The following is a 16,433-nucleotide window of genomic DNA, read 5'->3' as shown; positions in this document are numbered from 1 at the left end:
GAGCTGAGTAGTTGCGACAGAGACCAGATGGCCCATGAAGCGAAAATATTTACTATCTAGCCCTTTACAGAAAATGTTTGTCGACTCCTGGCTTAGGCTGTGGAATAAGACTGCCTGGGATCCAATCTTGACCCCTCTTCCTACTGCTTATGTGACACTGGGAAAAATTCTTAACCTCCTTGTGCCTCTGTTTCCTCATTGGAAGATTAAAAATATGGCTGCTATAAAACAACTGAGTTAACCTGTTATTAAACATAAAATATGTAGAATAGTGCCTTGCATGTAGTAAGCACTCAATAAACGTTAATTATTATCACCATTGTGGCTCCAGAACCCAGCAGTGGGCTTGGCACATTCTATTATTACTCAAAGGACTTCTGTTGAAAGAATGACCGAGTAAGTGAATGGAGGTGTGTTCTGCCTCATCTGATTTGTGTAGCCTTTTAAAGAAGCAGAGAAGGAAACCCTAGCCTCCAAATGCCTTATTCCACTTGCCTTTCCCTTTGCCAGCACCCACAGAGCATCTGCTAGCAATCTGGGTCTTGTGGCATTTTCCTTCTTGTGCTGTTAATTTTTAAATGAATTTTCAGGCTGTGGATGATGGAGGGAAGATCAGGGGGTGTGGGGAGGGAGCCCATGAAGCATGGACACTGAGGAACCATAATTGTGGGGTGTATGCATAAGAGATCGTGTTTCCAGAGAGTAAGGGGCCCTAACATAAACAATTTCTACAAGGAAAAGAAAAGAAATAACCATTTCTCAGAGCCCTCCTTGTGAGTCCCATAGGGAAATGGTCCTCATTAGCAACTGGAACTTGCTGCAGCCTCCTAGGGAAGCCAGCACCGGGGCCACGGAACAGAAGGGCAGCATCGCTCATTTGTAAGCTGAATGCTTTTGTGGCTGCAAGGCTCTCTTGTGGTTTGGAATAAGGCTCCTGTCCTTGGCGGGGTATTTGTCCTTCAAAAACTAGCCCAGAACGCTTTGAACACCTCCAGTGAAGCTCTGAACTCTTCCTTCAGGGAAAGTTTTATCTTTAAATTGACTGGAACTCCAATGAATCTGAGCCAAGCCTTTTGGGTCATTGCAGACCCTGCTTCTAACTGGTTTCATTTTCCACATTCATCCTAATGTTACTTTGGGAGCTCCACACAAAGGACAGAGTGTGTGGATTCATGTTTGCCTTATCTATGTATTCATAAAAGTTACTAGCATGGACCAGAAGAGTAAGTGCCACCAAGTGTGTGCTGAGTTGGAAAACACACACAGACACACACGCACACACACATACACAGACACACACATGCATACACACAGACACAGACACACACATAGACACACACACACACAGACACGCACACAGACACACATGCACACAGACACACACGCGGAGCAGCTAAAGCATCCTTGTCAATGTACTGAATCCACATAGGCTGAGCCCTGTCAAAGGAGAAACACCACAGCCTGCGGGCCAACTGGTGATCATACTGTGTTTACTTCCCTTGTTTTCAGCCCAACAGCCTATCCTGAGATGGGAAAGGATGCAGCGTGTGATTCTTACTCACTTACCTCCTGGTAAATCGAGAACTGGAATCTTGCTTCAACAGTAATTACTATGATTACAGTTCCCTGTGGAACTCGTAGGGTGAGCTCCAAACACAATTCCTCAAGCTTGTCAAATCATTGCATCGATTTGCTTATGAAAGGTAGTTCTAATCAAAAGGGGTAATTACAATATTAAGTACGAAGGCTTGGTGTGCAAACTCTTGAATCATAAGATATTAAGCTTAATTTAACTCCACTGAAGGAGGCATGCAGCATCATGCACTCAGCTTTCTGAACTGAGGTGAGCCCAAGCTGAAAACTTCACCCCAGGAAAGTGGACAAATTACTTGATCTACTAGCCACTCAACTATCACATACTATACAAGCCAGCGCACCTGCTTTAGGGAGCTGTCTCCTCTCTGATGTCCTAATACTTTAGGGGTTGCTGAACAAGATCCCACACTTCCTTACAGCCCCTTTTGGGGCTGTAGCCACACTTAGACCCAGCCCTGCACCCAAAACCATCTATTCCCTCATTCATTCATTCAACATATGTTGAGATTCACAGTATGCCAGGTCCTGTGCTGGGCACTGTGGATGCTGAGATAAACAAATAAGACATGCTCTGGGTCTTCAAGGAACTGACCATTGGTTTGGGAAGTTAGGCTCATAAACAGGTGATTAACCTACAATGTAAAAGTGCTATCATTAAAAAAATTTTCAGGAAGAGTAGAAAAAGGAATGCCTCCACCTAACTTGAAGAAGTCAGATAAGGCTTCAAGAGGAGGTACCACCCCAGTTGATTCTAAAAAGATGAGTGAGTGTGAGAGACTGTCCAGTGTCCCAAAAGCAGAGAGACTAGCATAGCCAAGGTGTGACAGAGTGAAAGAGCGCTACACAGAGTATTTCAGAAATTTTAAATAGTTCACTGTGATTTTAAAAAATAATATGTACACACACATGTACATATAACACAAGTGCTTGGACAGAGGTTGTGACGAGGCCCAGGAGAGGGAAGCTAGTAATAGGACATCTGTCATATTAGTACCATCCAACCCCCTCCCCCCAGAAAGAGGGTCAGGAACCAAGTGCTATATTTTGAGGAATCTACACAAAAATATGGTGGCAATCAAGCAGACCCCACAAACCCAAACCCTGACACACATCACACACGTAGACACAGCCACCTTGCCCCACAAAGCACGCAGGTCCCACTGCTGGGCGTGGCAGCAACCAAATGAAGTGCACCCTTTTACACATACAGAAAATGACCCTTGTACCCTCAGGGATACACCCTCATCTCACAACCAAGTCTGATCTGGGGTTCATTAGCAGCAAGGGAAGTTTTCCCATACAATAAGTGGTGATCAGTCATACTAGCTGATAGATTGCCTAGCAGATAAATGTGCCGTGCTGCTTTTAATCACCTGTTTTCATTAACAATTGAATCATCCTTCAATTTGGAAGACACTAAAAAAAAAAAAAAAATTCTAAAAACAAAGACAGCACACATTTGAACCCATTTAGTTTAGGACTTCTGTGGGGGTTTTTTGTTTGTTTGTTTGTTTTAAAGAACATGAAACCAAAGATTTCAGGAGGAGTGGAAAGAGACATTACATACTCTTGATGTTCCATGCTGTTAACATTTTTTAAGCTAATTTTCAAAGTAACACTTATAGTGGAGAAACTACTATTCCATTTAAAAAATGAAGACATGCCTCCTTTGGTCAGAGAGCTTAAAGAATTAGCCAAGATCACCCAGAGAGTGGATCAAGGACTAGAACCCAAGTCGGACCTCCACACCTGGACTCTTGCAGTAACACGCTGCTCTCTCTTGTGATGAGAATGAAGGAAGATAAGTACATTATTAATTTATTTATTTCCTTCAGATATTTATGTGAAATAAATGAGCCTCTAAAAATCAGAAATACTTAGCTACCATATTAACTGTTCATTGAATATTTTGAGTGCTCAAGTGAGAAACGACACAACTTTGGAAATGACATGTCTTGCTTTTTCTCTGTTTAAATGATTCTTTTCTCATTTTCTTCTCTCGTTCACACATTTCCCTAATAAACACTGAAAACTTTCTCTCTGTTCTCTTCTAGACAGCAATTCTTTTTTCTTGAAGGTCTTTCTTTCATGAAGTCATGGCAATCAAAGCACTTTATATAAGAATCTCAGCAGTGTGTAAACAAAAGAATTGCAAGCTCCAGCACTTTGAGCAACAATGTAGAATCATAGAATTCTCAAGGTGAGAGATACCTAACCACTAACATTTGTAGTGACACAGTAGAATTTGAATATGGATAAAACAGAACATCTGGTTAGAGTTCCTTATGACCATTAACAATAGAATTACATTTTAAAAATCAAATAAATCATTTAAGTAAATCATTCAGTATCTCATCGAATTAATAATTTATTTATTTGCATCAAATAAATCAACCATGGGCCTGATTGAGACATGGCCCATAAGAACTGCAGAATAGTAGGCATGTGTCATTACCTTCCTTCCACTAGAACCCAAATGAGACATGTTTGAACCAACCAATATGTTTACCACTGGTCCTGAGCCACACTGCTTACCACCTTAACTGATACAGAGTGACGTTTAGAAAGGAGACCTGCTGTGGATTCTTGGCTGAGGAGGTTCTGTGGCTACGAAGGCCAAATACATGATGAGCCTGATCTTCTCTTCATCCAGTTAGCCTCACCATGTTGTTCCTTTGCTAGATTGCAAGAGAGAGGCTGGAGAGAAAGTATACTGTTGTGCACAAAGCCATCCATCTACATGAATAATCATTCTGAGCTTGAGGTCAATGACCAAGATATTAGCTCCCAGCACAGGCCTAATGATTTGAGACAGAGATGTGGACCACCTGACTAGTTTTCAAGGCTTAAGACTTCCAAAGTAAAACTTGGTAGTCTTTTGCGTCTTTGATGTTAGGAACAATTGGAGATGTTTTTGGTTTGATAAGATTGGAAGGGTAAGAGTTCATTTCTTTAAGCTCTTCGAATGAGGAAATAATTGCCCAGAAATCTTTTTTTTTTTTTCACTTGAGACTTTCCTTTTGTTACCAAATGAACAAAGGCAATAATTACTGGTGTTTTCATTACTTCCTAACATCATAAGCAATGCTAATATCTGTCCTTATTTAGAACCACTTCTATTCCTAGGCAATGTTAAAAAAACTATGAACTTTCATTTGATTTTTCTCTATTTCAATTCAAGGTGAGTTGGAATATGAGGAGAATATGTTCTTGCTCCTTCTGACTTAAGTTTAAAAACTGGACTAGTATAATTCTATCCTAGGAATGTTCCAGTACTGTTGAGCTTTTCCTTGGGAGGTTATCAGAGAGGCTTAGAGATTTGACAAGGTTACACTGGGTCACATCGTTCAGACCTTTCTGAAAGCAGATTTTCTGAGAGACTGGGATCTCAGATTGGCCTGTCATTTCCAGGCTTTAATATATATAGTATGGAAAGAGAAGTGGGAGGTTAGTCAAGTGACAATGTTTCTAGATTCAGGTCTGCTCCAGTTGCTAACTCAGTGACCCTGAGTTAATTCATGTCTACTCTCTGGACTTCAGTTTCCTACTCTGTAAAGGAAAGGAGCTGTGCCTGATAGAAAACTCTCATAGTTATGACATCATAAGTTTAACAATATGGCCAACATTTACTTGAGTATCTATACTATGTTTGGGACACCGGGCTAAGTGTCACAAATAAAAAGATGAGTCATAAATGGTCTTATCTCCTGCGCTTTCTGGATCTAGAGGGAGAGGCAGATACAGTTAGCGTTGACATAATATGGATTTGAAATTTATACAATCCATTAGTCTATGAAACGTTCCCATTATATCCATTTACATGGACAAAATGGCTTTTGAATCAGTGGAGTAAGAGGAGATTACATTACAGAGGTGTTCAGGAGGACAGCTGGAATGAAAGCTTAGGGAGAGATTGATTTATTGGGGGAAACTCATTCAGTTCTCAATGTTGTTTTTATCCTCATGCAACAGTGTCTCCTGCGTAAAGGCAATGACAAGCTCTGGAGATGGAAGCTCCATAAACAAGCTTGCTATTAATCATTATCATAATGATCTGAACCAACCTGCTGAGCCTTTTGATGTTTGCTCAACTCCAAGGATTAAGATGCAAATCTGGGTGTGATCTCTCTCACCACTGCATTAGGATCTGTGGTCCATTAATCTCAGGCTACAAATGAGCAGAGGTAACCTCAAATTGAACACATGGCATTTCACCTTCCACCCCAGGGAGGGGACTCTATGCACAACTCCTGCCCCCTTGCCCTGGCTCCCACAAAACCCGGGGAGGGTTTTCTGGGTGGAATCCAGCCAGAATGGTATACTTTCCCTCTATTCCAGAGTCATCAAAAATATTTTCCTAGTGCTTCCCCTCAAGTTGAAACCCCAGTGGCCATGGGAACTTGCCAAACAAGATACTTTCCAAGAGGAACATCTCCACAACAAAATCTGTAAAAGATGAAAGAAAAGGGGGCGGTACTAAAACATCAAAACTCCGGGCATGAACCCAAGATTTAAACACACGACAAAAGGATGTCAGGTGATTGCTTCAGTCCTTTAGGAAAAGAAACCTGGGTTCGAGTCTTAGTCCTCCTCCTGCTTCATGTACGCCCAGATGGTGGGGCAGTTAGGGACACAGGATTTAGAAACAGGTAAATATCCAGGTTCTGTTATGTGCTCTCTGACCTGGCTCACATAACTCGACTTCTCCGTGCCACCTCTGTAAAACAAGAATATTAACATATACACCCTCTGTAGGGTGGTTGTGAGATAACAGTATTTCTATAACCATTAAGTATAAATTGTAAGGAAGGTGTCTCACAGATGGGAGCTGTCTGTGAGCTCAGAGCAAAGACAAAGGGAGCAAATGCGTCACACTTATAAGCCTGTCACCTCTGCCCACTCTTCAGGCTCCCAGGAAGGTTCAGTAGGGTTTCCTCCTCCCCAGATTCGATCACCCAGCTTCACTTGCTCTGAGGATGTGACCATGCTGATGGGCTAGCCTGGGGGAAATGGTCTGGCTTAAGTTTTGGGCTCCTCGGGGTGGGTGATGATGTGAGAAGGTCAGATCATTAACATTTCAAGGGTCTTTCCCAATGTAGATTCCTTGACATTTGCTGTCTAGATCAAAGTATTTGTTTACCTCTATTGCTTCCCCACTAAAAGCTTCCCTGACTGCCCTGGCTTTCCTTTAGGCTAAACATCAGCCAGTAGTTGGTGGGTATCAGAGATTTTGCAAAGACTTCTGGAATAGTCACCCATGTGACTAGTCACCTACCCCACAATGACGTTTTCTTATGTCTGGCCTTTGTTTTTGAGGCAAGCTGAGAAACAAACCACCACAACAGAACAACCCTAAAACGGCTAATAGGGTAGCAGCCAACACAGTTTAATGAGAAAATGGGAGGAAAACATAAAGCCTATGCAAACCAAAGGTTAAAGGAATATTCTACCTCATAATGTATAAGAAAGTTTTGTAAACTGTTGAGTGTCTGTCTGCACAGGTAGGTGTCGGGAGGGTTGTTTTACCATTGTGATGTAGGCACTTTGGGTCTCATATTTTGGCAATCTGAATGAATGCACCGCTTGCGAAAACCCTGAAATTCTAATGAACAGCCTGATTGTAAGCTGTCTTGGAACTAATTGAAGGAAGATGACTCAGTTCAGATAAGCAAAAGGTATATCCCCAAGAAATTCTCTTTTTGCATCTATCCCACCCTTTTCCCAGGCCTAGTAGAGTACCTGACACAAAGTGGGCGCCCTGTGAATTAAGAATTTATCTCATTCTGTCAGTGTATTTAGGATACTTTGTAAAGATCCTTCACGTTATCTCATATTCCTCTACTCCCACTAACTATGCTTAAACATCCTTTTCGCGATTCTTTCCAACAGAGCGACACTACAGCTCACTTTTGAGAGAATATAGACTATGCAAACTATGTTATGCTTGGTGGTTCCTTTAAGACAACCAAGAATTTATTCTGGCAGGCCTGTTCCCTTAAAGGCTGTCTCCCTTTAAAACTCCCAGAATACAGAGAGTGCGTGTGTGAACATATGCTCAGGTCCCCACATTTTATGGAAATGACACTGAATCATTTTGCAACAAAGGAAGGGCTTTAGATGTTTTCTGGAGGTGTGGCCGAGTGGCAGGATCTGGGCAAACCAGTCAAATGGGTGTGCCCCTAAGCAGCCAATGGCCTACCCTGGAAGGAATTGGGTTCAGACTGTGCTTATGGAAGATTCTAAGCATTCCTACCTATAATCCAGGGATGTTATATTCTTCATGACCACGTAAGGAGGTTCCTAACCAGTGGATAGCTTGTTGCTCACCAGACTGAGAGCTACTCATACCTTCGCACTTGGAGTCTCTTGGCCAAAGAGCCCTTTACAGAACTTCCAGCCTAGTAATTTTGGGTCTTCTTTCCAAGGAGCCCTAAAGTTCCCCAAAGCTGCCTTTGTGTCAACTGCAAGGGCAGAGATGGGACTACATAAAGTCTTGAAGTCCCTGCTTCACCCACAACAGTTCTGATTTTGTTCTCTTTCATATCTTGAGATCCTTTTAATGATTTATTTTAAGAAAAGGAGTAGTTCTGCTTAAAAAATGCTTGAATACAATTTCATTTTTTTTTTTTTGACATAGACAAACTGGGTCCAAGAGATGAACAGTGAAACTGATCGCTTCAAGGTCACCGAAGACTTCGGTGTTGCCAAATCCGATCCTCTTCCTAGTTGACCTCTTCGCAGCATTTGACCCAGTTTACCACTCCCTCCATTTTGAAACGTTTTCTTCTCTTGGCTTCCATGACAACATACTCTTCTAGAATTTGTCCTTTGATACTGGCTTCTACCTCTTGGTCTCTTTTGTGGGCCTCCAATATTTCATTTCCAAATGCTGTTCTTTCCAGGGCTCTGCTCGGGGACTATATCTCTTCTTCAACTGCATGTGCTTCCTGGGTGATCACACCTACTCCCGTTGCTTTAAATGCTGTCTGAATGCCACTGATGCCTACTTGCATATCTGTAGTCCAGACCTCTCCCACTGGACTCAAGCATTGTACATCCAACTTTTTGTCTTTTGCACTTGGATATCTGCTGGGCATCTCAAACTTAACATTTTGAAGACCTCTTGAATCTCTCACCTCCAGTGTATACCTTGTCCATCTGTCTTAACCAGTAACTGCAGCCTTCCATGTCACCTTGTTTATGGACTAGAGTAGTATTCCTGGATGTGCAATGTGTGGCCAACAGGATTGCCTCAAATACTCTGGACAAAAACTTAGTAGCCATCCTGGATTCTTCTCTTTCTCTTGCTCCTACATTCAGTTGATCAGTATCAGATCTCTGGTTCATCAAATCCTTCTCCACAGATGCCATCTGAACTTATGCTATTCGTTTCTCACCTACACTAATGGAACAGCCTCTTAACTAGTCTCATTTCCTCTTCTCATGCCTCTATTTCCCTCATAATCCATTATCTCTACAATAGAATTTTCTAAAAGTGTAAATCAAAGCATATTCCTCTCCTGACCAATACCTGTCAATAACCACCTGCTGCACTTAGTATAAAATCCTCATTCTTTCCTCTGGCCTATAGGGTCCCTGCTTTCCTCAATGACCTCAGATGGTATGACTCTTATCCTCACTTCCCAAGTTCCAGGCACAAAGGCTTTCTTCTGATACCTGGAGCACTCCAAGCTCAGTTTCACATTGAACCCTTATAGTAGCTGCCCCTTATACCTGGAATGTTCTTCCCCTAAGTCTCAAGCTCAAGTCTAAATGTTATTGTTGACCTTCGGAGAAGCCTTCATTGACTTACTTTTCAATTGTAGCCTTCCCAGACACTTTCTAACATGTTTTCTTGTTTCATTTCAATCATAGAACTTACAACTCTACAACTTTTTTTTTTTATTTCTCTTATTCATTGTTGAGTGCACTTTCTCTCTCTAATCAAGGTCTATGAGAATAGAAACCTTGCCTATCTTGTGCAGTGCTTTCTCTCCAGCCCCTAGAATAGTGCCTGGCACATGGTTGATATCAGCAAGAATATATTGAGTAAATGAATGAAGGTGACTTGTCCAAAGACACACAGCCCTAGTAGAAAAAAGACTCTGATCAGGCTTCTAGACCCCTACTTCACAGAGGGACTCATAAGATTAACTTCAAGCATCTCTGTACAAGATATTGTTTTATGGATTTATATAATGTTTTCTTTCCATAGAGTGAAAGAAAGAAAGAAAGTAATTTCCTTGAGTTATAATCTCTGGAGTCACGAGGATATTTTACCGCCTAGAAAATAATCAACGTATTCAATGAACATTTATTGAGAGGCTAGTACCCAGAACTGTTAGGCACGAAGAATAAAAGCATGAATAAGAAATAGTCCCCACCCTGTTCTCTAGACAGGGAGAGAGAGACACCTAAACAGATGATGACAGTATTAAAATTTTAGTGGACACAATAACAATAGCTAATACTTACTGAGCACTTATTGTGAATGGGGTACTCTTCTGAACGTTTGAACGTTTGAAGAGCTTCACACATTTACTCCTCATAGCAATCCTATGTAGTATTTACTATTATTCCCTTTGTTTTGCAGCTGAAGAAATTGAGGCATAGATTAGGTGACTTGTCCAAGGTCAGAGAATGAGCATGTTATTAATCTGTTAATCTACTACGGACTGCATCCTGTTAGTCACTATGCTATACTGACTCCCTCATAGAGCTGTGTGGAAAGTGATAGGAACATAGGGAATTATTCCCTCCATCCTTGGTGGAGGAAGGGAAATTCAGTGAAGGCTTTACTGTGGAAATAACATATGAGGTTGGATCTTGAAAAAAGAGGGGGATTCTCCCAAGGGAGAAGTTGTGGGAGCATGAAAGGTAAAGAGAACAGCTCGTGCAAAGCCACTGAGTTGTGAAAGGGCCTCTTTGTCTCAGAAACTGTGAAATTCAGTATGGCTGGCACATTGTGAGTAGCAGAGAAGGGATGGGAAGTAAAACTGGAGAGAGATGCGGGGACCAGGATGCAAGGTCTCTTCTATTGAGGGTTAAGGAGAATGAGTTTTCCACCCAACAAGAGCAAGTGGAGACTTTTAAGCCAGTGAATTACACACTCTAAACTTGCTTTACAAATGCCACATCCTTCACGCAAAGGGTGGACAGGAGAAGGGGAAAAATTAGTAGAGACACTATTTAGGAAGTACCTGCAGTGGCCCAGACGGTAGATGCAGAGGGACTGCAGGGCCCCGTGGCTCCTATCTCCTGCAGGTGAGTAAGGTGTGTCTGATGCTACATGTGGAAGGAGAGGAAGAGCAGCTGCTTGGGGCAAGCTAATCATGTTGGCCCAAGGCGTGTCTGGGGCCATTTCTCCAGCAACCAGGGAGGTCAGCAAAGGCTCAGCTGCCCCACCCTCTGACTCCAGCCAGATGTTGCAAGGGCTCAGGGGATAGAGCCTCTTAGACACTGCTGTGGCTTCAGGCCTTGTTAGGAAAAGGCTGTTATCTTCTTGGTAGTGCCTGTGCCTCAGCCCAGGCACAGAGTGAGGTCAATGCATTTTTCTCCTGCCTGTCTTCACTGTTCTTTCACAACAGGTTTGAAAAACATGCTGAGGTCATAGGAGAATGTGTTAACGTGTTTGATGGATTATTATCATTCTGTCATTCCTGTAAGTGGTTAGAGGGGATGAGTTCTTTTGGTATTTAGACAAGCAAGCATGGGAATTACCATTGTCTCTCTCTACAGCTGATGCATGGAAAGGATCCGAGAAGCAAATATCAGTATCAACTGATATTTCATCAGTTGTCTTTTCATAAACTTCCCTTACCTCTCCTCACCTGAGGATTTCACAGACCCTTATCTACATCCCCATTGCCCTCGTGGTAAAACATCTGAGGACAACATCAGAGAGTTTAGAGGAAAAATGGCTGAAGGTGATTTGCTCCCAGTATCCCTTGCTGGTTTTAAAGAAATTACATATTTTTTCTACTAAGCATCTGTAAGACTGGATATTACCTTTATTTCAACTCTTGATCACAATGTCTAAAAATATAGTAGCTGCTATTGGTACAGTGATCATAGCAAAATCTCTCTGTCATTGACTTGGTCGCTTTTGTGCTTCAGTATATTGTGATTTTTATCTACATAAAACATGCTTGTAGATAGCTGCAAATGTTTTTAGACTTGGAGATATTTTACCAGCCTGGGGACTCCATTGATTTTGCCACATTAGGAAAGGATGTGAGTTATGATGTTGGAGGATTCCAGTACATTGAAGGACTGTCACATAGATTAAATATGTTAAAAGGATTGTGGTTAGGATTGTTTAGGGAAGAACTTTTTAAAAGTGTGTTTGAAACACAAGTTATAGGAGTCACTTTAAGGAGAAAAAATTCCATTATGTACTAACTTTGGGATGTGGTAGGTATTTTTTTGCCTTGGAGATTCATAATATAACAAAGAAACTGTGTTTTGTCCAATTTTGTTTAAACATAGCATTTGCTTATGCTTATAGAGACCATGGTGTGTGTGTGTGTGTGTGTGTGTGTGTGTGTGTGTGTGTGTGTGTGTGTGTAAAATGTTGCAAGGAATTTGTAATGAACGATTTTCTAATGTTTCTAAAACACGCAAGGTGCATGATCACAACCAATATTCTGTCCTAGGTGTGGATTTTCCATTCAGGTTCTACTGACATTAGCTCTTTACTTAGAGACCTTTCCAAGCTTTGGGTGGTCGGTTGTAAGTTCACCTTCATGACTTTTTCCAGTCTCGGATCTCCCATACCACGTATCATGTGTGTGGGAAGAATGTTCTAGGTTTTATTCTACCTCTTGTTCGCTTTCCACTTGCTAGTTAATTGGACTACGTCGTCAGCAAGTCCCCCTCACACCACTTTCTCAGGCCATAATTAAGAAATGTAAATGCCAATTGCAAAAATTTTTCTCACATGTTTTTACCTTTTTTTTTTTTTTTTTTTTTTTCAGTACGCGGGCCTCTCACCGCTGCGGCCTCTCCCACTGCGGCCTCTCCCGCTGCGGACGCGCAGGCCCAACGACCATGGCCCGACCATGGCCCATGGGCCCAGCCGCTCCGCGGCATGTGGGATCTTCCCAGACCGGGGCACGAACCCATGTCCCCTGCATTGGCAGGCGGACTCTCAACCACTGCGCCACCAGGGAAGCCCTGCTTTTACCTTTTTTGAGCCAGTTACTAATTGTTTCAAAATCATTTCACTCGGGGAATGCCAACTTAAGGTTTCAGGATATTAAAGTACCAAAGTTGTATTCCTAGTATCTCAACCACCACTTCTCTGCCTCTATACATCCCCCTTTCTTTCTTCCTCATCCAAATGATAAACAAGCTGCTATCTATTAAACATCTACAATGCACTCTATATATTTTATCTCCTTTGACCTTTATAATGGAGATTGGGAGCAGTAGCCCCATTTTACTGTTGAGAAACAAAGGCTCAGAGAGGTGAAGATACCTGCTTAAGGTCACACAACTAGTAAGTGGCAGGATAAGAAATTGCATTTGGATTTGTCACACTCCCAATTTTGTATCACTTTCTGTCCTCCTGTATCTCAAACTTGGTATGGGTACCCCTGGATGAGAGCACATGTAAAACTGTTAGCAGTCATGGGGAATCTACTAGACCATCCACACTATACACTACTTAACATGATGGGGAGGAAGTAAATATTTTAAAATATTCTCACGGTAAAACAAACTAGCTCATAATATGGGCTGGAATACATATTTTCAAAAAATTTTTAAAGATGGAACTGAAACTGCAATGAAATCTTGTACTTTTTGAGGGAGCTTTGAGTCAAGTTCCTAGACTCCTAAGAATATCAGTTTGTTCTATATGGTTCTGTATACCATTAGAGTTACACCATGGAAAAGAAACTTTGCTTATACCTTGCTACTCCCCCTTGCAGAAAACATTATGTGAAGTTCTAAACTCAGTTCTTGTCTAATATTTTTCTAAATTTTATTACAGTGGTTTCCTCCATTCGCATGGTCCTATCTCTAGCTTCCAACCTCTCTTTTGACACATACCATTGATTTGCTTATTCATTAGATCATGAGAACTTGACTGTGCACCTATTAATAACCTACAGCATATCTCTACCTCCATGTGTGTCTAGAAACATCTAACAAAACACTTAAAAATGAAATTCCTTATTCACCCCTTCTAAAATGTTCCTTCTCAAAATACTGTACTGCTCTTTTTCCAATCATTCATGCTTGAAACATGACAATTCCCTTGGACTCCACGTTTGCCTTCATTATGACGTTTGCAGAGTTGGACACATCAGCTGCCTAGTTGTCACCCTCCTTTTCCTTTGTGGCTGCCCCAGGTCAGTCCCTTATTGGTCCTTGCTTAGATCAGTGGTTCTCAGATGGGCAATTTTGCCGCCACCCCCCACCCCCCACACACACCCAGGGAACAGTTGGCAATGTCCGGACATTTGTTTGTCACCACTGGCATCTAGTGCGTAGAGGCCAGGGATGCTGCTAAACACCCTGTAATGTATAGGACAGCCCCCTACAACACTGAGCCCCCCAAATCAAAAGTGTTGTGGTTGAGAAACCCTGGCCTGGTCCATGGGAAAATCTTGTTCACTGGGTTCCTCCTCTCTGCTTCTGCTTCATCTTCCACGCAGCTGCCACCTTAAGGCTTCTAAAGCATATATCTTCTGATGTCATCCCACTGCTGACACCTTCAAATGGCTCCTAGCAAACTTCTAAGCCTGTCATTTAAGATTCTCCAAAATAGTTCTAGGCTTAGTTCCCACTCCCCTCCCTTCATGCCACACCATCATACCGCACTTCTTACACCTGGCCTTCACCCAGGCGGTATCCTCTACCCTGGAAGCCTTTACTGTTGTCTTCCTCACCCTCACCCCTCCTATCACTGTCCATCAAAATCCCGCCCCTCCTTCCAGCCCAACCTCAAAGGCTATCTTACTTTCTAAAGCCTCTCCTGATGCCCCCAAACGCCATGAACTCTTCCCAACTCTTCTCTCTATGGGCTGCCACCATCGCCAAGTTGTAACCCCTTGAGGATGGCAGCTGCACCTGGCTGCATACACTCAGATCCCCAGGACACCGAACCTCACCTGGCGTGTTTCAGAGTGGTCATTAAGAAGTGAGAATTGGGAGGAATGCGGAAGGAAGTAGGCATTCACGCAAGGAGGGGCAGAGGGGAGCGTGCAGGAGCACAGCGGGTCTGATCACAGCGCTGAAAAGCTGACGCTCAGCTTCATCTGCTTTTTGAACTTCCATCTTCCATCACGAGGTCACTGCAGCTGCCCCAATCCACTCCTCCTCTCCCCCCTCTTCTTCCTTCCCTCCTTCTTTCCTTCTCTCCCTTCCTTCCTTTCCTTTGGAACATTCATTCGCAAAGAAAGGAGCAGTGATATTACTACCAAGGGGATAAAAATTAATTCTTAGAATATGAAAGAAACCCCTTAGCTATTACAATGGTGTGTGGCCCTCCAAAGCTCCACCCTACCCAAAGAAATCTTATTAATTTCTCTCGTTAGGGACAATTTACATTTTAATTTATGTTTTCTCTTTGCGGGGGAGGATGGGGTGGTGGCAATAATTTTATTTCAAGGTTGAGAAGCATTGTACTAGACGTATTAGAAACATTGTATAAGGTGAAGGGTGTAAGCATAATGTGCCCACACACACATGTTTTTAAAACCCATGGGAAAAAAAAATAAAACCCATGGAAAAATTGTTAAAGGCTCAATTCTTTCATTTGTAAATAATTAGAGAAAATATAAAGTATTGCAACTTTGGTTGTGATTCACTCACATACTACTTTCTCTGTCTTGTCAATAAGAAAAATGAGGCGCAGAGAAATGAGTGTATTCATTCATCAAGATCTCAGTGGAGGGGGTCCTGTCTAGTGTGAGCCTGGCCCGTGTGCCAGCCGTTCCTCCCGCGGGTCACAACTCGCCCTCTCTATTGCCCGTGTCCCCTCGGCGGCCCCGCCAGGGCATCGCTCTATTGTTTGGATGATGTGCAGTGGGGGAACACGCGGCAGCTCTATTACCAAGTCCTGCATTTCGGAAAGATTGTCTCCTCGGCACCAATGCTCTGCAAGGGGTTAACGGTTCTAACTGGAAGCGAAAGTCCAGTCAGCGGCAGCATGGAGCGCGCATTTCATAGAGGAGATTTTCTCTTTCTAGCAAGTCGAGTTGAAGATCATCCCGTAGGAGTGGAAGAAATTGTTGTTTTTAGGATAGAAGGAAGAGAGGTTCCTATAGTTCACCGAGTCTTGAAGACTCATGAAAAGCAAAAGGGACATATGAAGTTTCTGACCAAAGGAGATAACGGTGTGGCTGATGGCTGAGGCCCATATAAACAAGGATGACATTGGCTAGAGAAGAACGATGTTGTGAGGAGAGCGAGAGGATCTGTTCCTTACGCTGGGATCGTGACCATCCTCTTGAATGACTATCCTAAATTTCAGTGTGCAGTGCTCTTTTTGCTGGGTTTATTTGTGCTGTTCCATTGTGAGTAAGAAGTCTGCCTTGCTGTTCCTGGAAGATGCTGTACTTTTTGTTCCTGAATGTTTGGAGTAGATATCGATCTGTGGTTGGTGGAATGGAGAACACATGTTGGCGCTTCTTGGTAGCCCTGGTTTGCATTAAGTTTATGTTTCCACGCCAGAGTACGTGTGGGCGGGTGCATGTGCACCACAGTGTGCACTCGAGGGGACTTTCAATCACAGAATTCCATATGTTGTCATTGTCACACTTGCGCATTTTTGTACATCGGTGAATTTTTTCTATTAAAAGTTTGAGCCAAAAAAAAAGATCTCAGTG

The 16,433-nt window shown here is 42.5% G+C and overlaps 1 pseudogene; it reads left to right on the top strand.

The window, feature by feature from the left end:
• Positions 1 to 790: 790 nt before the first annotated feature.
• Positions 791 to 16,129, top strand: LOC131761544 (signal peptidase complex catalytic subunit SEC11A pseudogene; annotated as a pseudogene).
• The last annotated feature ends 304 nt before the right edge of the window (positions 16,130 to 16,433 follow it).

Source organism: Kogia breviceps, chromosome 8 (assembly GCF_026419965.1).
Source record: "Kogia breviceps isolate mKogBre1 chromosome 8, mKogBre1 haplotype 1, whole genome shotgun sequence".
Classification (NCBI taxonomy): domain Eukaryota; kingdom Metazoa; phylum Chordata; class Mammalia; order Artiodactyla; family Physeteridae; genus Kogia; species Kogia breviceps.
The sequence above is the reverse complement of the archived record's forward strand: the minus strand, read 5'-3'. Positions and strand labels throughout refer to the sequence as shown.